Raw genomic sequence first — 4,408 nt, forward strand, 5'->3', positions numbered from 1 at the left:
TAAGTTAAAGAAATAATATATTTCGACTTGGGTTGCAATTAGGCAATGAAAACATTGAAATACAGAGCTTGGTTTAGGAGGGGGACAAAGAGGGAACAAGTCACAAATTCTGTGACCACGTCAACTTCCGTAAATTGAGAGCCATTGAGCTAAAATTGGACGAGTTTTGAAATGGTGCAAATTAAACTTACCGTGAAAACATTTTGGAAAATACATATTTAATGTATGCAATGTACCCTGTTCTCTTTTTCACATAATCGCAGGAAAATAATTTGCATATCGTGTATACATACATATGCAGAGCGGTTCGATATCCGGTGGAGGCACGTAGCACAGTGGTTCAGATCCCACTTTAAGCTGTAGGTCCAGTCCAGATTAGCCTTTCTGTGCATAAAGTGGACTTCAAACAACATTTCAATCAATCAATTCAATTCATATGCAGAGCGGATCTATGTAGTTCCTGAATTGTTTTTATTGGTATATGCAGATATGCATCAGTACTTCGTTAAAGCTTTTCTGCATGTTCCACATGAACTGGATATAAGCTGCGCATTACGCAGTAACACATTTTTGTTTTATTTTGTGCCTTCTCACATTTACATTTGCTACTACTGTCTCCTAGCGGAAAGCCACTCTCTGCGGCTCTATATATAAACTTTGATAGTTTGTCATTCAAACGTTCAGAATTGTAACTATGAATTTTTGAAATGTTTCACAGACTTACGAATCCGTGATCATAATTCTATTTTGTTACCTCAGTTATTTACTGTGTATGTAAGGCCTACACTGGAATGCAGTATATACAACAACTTGAATTTTTTGAATGCAATAATAATATAAAAATCATGCTTGAAAATGTACAGAAAAGATTTATTTCAATTTTGTGCTTTAAATTCTGAGCTTTTACATTTTATTATAAATATTATAATTTGTTACATACATTTAATATTTAGTGTCTCTTGGATAGAAGACATGCTAACGATTACAATTTCATTTGCAAAGTAATTAATGGAAAACTTGCAAATTATTTAATGGAAAGCTTAATATTCCCTACTTATTATCTAAAATTACTCTAAAGACTCGTCACTACGCAATCAGCACTAACCGCTTTGCAATTTCTGTCATTTCTCATTTTAGAAATAGTAGATATTTTAATTTTCTTATGTCCCAATACGATCATAATCCGCTGGAGTCTAATGACCTTATATTATTAAAATAGCATGTATAATTTTACTACTAACGTATGTTTTAGTATAAGTAATTGTATTGTAATTTTTAAATTTTTTGATTTGTAATTATTTTATTTCAACGCAAATTGGTATCTTTAGTATGTTTTATTATGTAGTATTGTAACGAGTGCACTCACGGCCCCCAAAATGACGTGTCAATCATACCCCGGCACGGGGCCAAACGTCGTTATGTGCACGGGAGACCGGTCGTGACTCTCGGTCCAGGTTTTCAAGTTCGGTACTGAGACGGTCGTTTATTGTCATACTATTGCGAGGCGGAGATTAATACCTTGAAATGTTACACTGTTTTGTTTACCTTTGATATGTAGATTCGAACATTCATAAAACACTAATAGCATAATATCTGGTACCCGAAAAACGTCAAATAACAACGCTGACGAACGGTAAAAAAGTGAATATATATTGTAACAACCAAAGAAATATTGCAATCAACAACTGTTTACAAAGCCTCCTCAAACGCTCACTCATTCACTCTCTCTCTCTTTCACACACATGAGGTATTTTTACATGTGAAGTATGGATACAAATCATGGATCTCATTAACATACCATTCCTTTTAATTTTTAAACCTTTATGTGAATTTAGGGCATTTGTCTGCCAGCTCCTGTGCTCTTTAAAGTTAACTTAAGATGCCAGCCCTCGGAAAGCGGTTAACTAAGACAATTGGGTCGGCGTGGTTAAATCTTTCGTTCGACTGAACGTTTGCACCCAGTCGTAAGCACGACTTTATACAAGTTTCTCGGACGGGGGTATTACGCACAAGCCTCTCTCGTCCAATGAGAACAACTACACAATTACATAGGGATGCAAAAACTTAAGTGGCTCCAGCTGCCGGAATACACTAATCAATCGTCGGCGCGAGCAAAAATTACCTTAAAAACCACTATGCAACAAATAATACTATTTCACGCACACGACCTTGCAATAAAAACAACTACGCTTTCCACAATTAAAAGAACTCATCAGTCAACTGTTGACAAATTAAATGGCGCGACGGGGCGGTCGGTTACACAAAAAATGGAGCACACTTTGACAATTTATACTAAATATTAAAGAAATGAAATGGAGCTTCTAACCCTGAATGCAGACAATTAAATTAGAACATCTGAACATGAAATTACCCTTTTTTTATAACAATACCAAAACAATTTTTAGACGCGGAAGTTAGGTTTGGGTTTTCCTGAGTAACTATGCAAATAAGTGAGACGTCGGCGTTAACTGTACGGTGTTGATACTAACGGCGCACGTTTACATGTACATGAGACCCTCTGAAGTATACTGTACCAGACTCTGCTACATGGCGTGGTCCTTCATCTCTCCTGGACGCGGGACTTGCACACGGTTCCTTTGTGGCGAAATTGTCCTCCGAGGTCGATCGCGACGAAGAATAATTGCGACGATATGGTGTACTTGCACCTCCTCAGAACCTCGGGCGTTCCTCTTGTCACTAGCGTCGGGTGTACGTGGTCACGCGCCGGTTCGGAATATCTCTAGTGTCGGGCATCAATTGGACGTCGATCTGCAATCATCTCTCTCTGGTGCCGGGCTTCGTTTGGGCGTCGTTCTGGTATCATCCTTCCCTCTCTTTCTCAGGTAACTAGCTTCGGTTGGAACGTCGATCTGGAAACGTCCTTCGGGCTTTGGTTGGGACGTCGATCTGAAAGCGTCCTTCGGGCTTTGGGCAGTGTTTGGTTTTGGCGTCGTCTGACTGGCTTCGGCGTCGTTGCAGGCGTCAGGGAAGCGACGCCCCCTTCTCTATCTTCTTTAGCCCTCCATCCTTATGTAGTCCACGCTTGGCAAAAACAAATCACCGCGTAATCTTCACCAAAATAAGGCGCACACTGGTAACTCCCTATCCGCAAGTTGCTCACAGTACGTAAGGAAACAAAGTTCACGGACACAAAGCAATGATCACGCGAGAGTGTAGCGCGGAGATGCTCTCTCTGTGAAATCCGGGTGAAAAACTGTGTCTGGAATCATAGTACTGCCTATATATAAGAGATTCGAATTCTTCCGTTGAACAGGACGCTCTAGTGGCTTGGCTTCGCTTTCTCAGGGGATGGAAATGACCTCTGTCCATTGTCTTGAAAGGCGCGGTCGGCGACGCGTCCTGGATCCTTGCAGAGTTGAGCTCCAGCTGGTATCTCTGGTCATCCGTGAACATGGGTTCGAACGCCTGCTGCGACTCGAGCCCGGTAGCGGCGAAAATAATCTTTCCTTATCTCCGCGTTGGTGCAAATATGTCATGTTCTAAGCGGCGGCTGTCACTCAAGAAAAACCCGTCCCCAGTTTCCGACGTCTGGCTCGGATACAAGTTTATTCACAAAATAAGATCAAACCTCACACTTTCATGTTTGTGCATAAAATGAATCAATAAACAAAAAATAATTTATATCGAACTGCGTTTCACATGTCACTAGATACCGTGATAGTATATACTTATTTATTATTTTTATTTTGTATATTGTGTATATAATCCAATACTTAAATAAATAAAGTACAAATAGGTGTAGCATAAAGATCGGAAGGCCTGGAAATATAGTGAAAAATCTGCCTATTAATCCATAGAACCAATGAATGAATTAATAATATAAGCACAATATAGATAACGTCAAAGTGGGTTTAAGTCAAATTTATACTCGGGTAGGTTGTCGAGACTGGACCTACAGTTAAAAGTTCGATCCAAACCGCTGTTCATCAGGTATCGAACCCAGGACCCCTTGGTTGCATAGCGACCACTTCACCATGAAAAGGCAGTAATGGAATAAGAGAAACCTAAGTAATTTCGTAAATAATTTATATACTACTAACTACATAAACAAAAAAAAAGAATGTTCAACTTGTCTTTTTTATTAACGACCCGTTGTGACTGGATTTATACTTGGGATATGTCTACAGTCATAGAAAATGTATTAGGATATAATTTAATTTTCACAGTGCCCTATAATAAACTTCCTTTCATATATGTACAAGTATTATTGTTTTTGCTGTTGATACGAAAGTTTGTTGTGCGCAACTGAATACATAACTGTAGAGAAACTTTCAAGTAGATTCCATTTCGCCAGATTTTAGATAAACGGTCAGAACTTCAGATAAATATTATCAATTAAGCCGCCTTCTCTTTAACTTGACCCAAGTTCTTATCGAGAGAGCTGGTA

This window comes from Lepisma saccharinum, chromosome 4, assembly GCF_977018435.1.
Source record: "Lepisma saccharinum chromosome 4, izLepSacc3.1, whole genome shotgun sequence".
In the NCBI taxonomy this organism is placed as follows: domain Eukaryota; kingdom Metazoa; phylum Arthropoda; class Insecta; order Zygentoma; family Lepismatidae; genus Lepisma; species Lepisma saccharinum.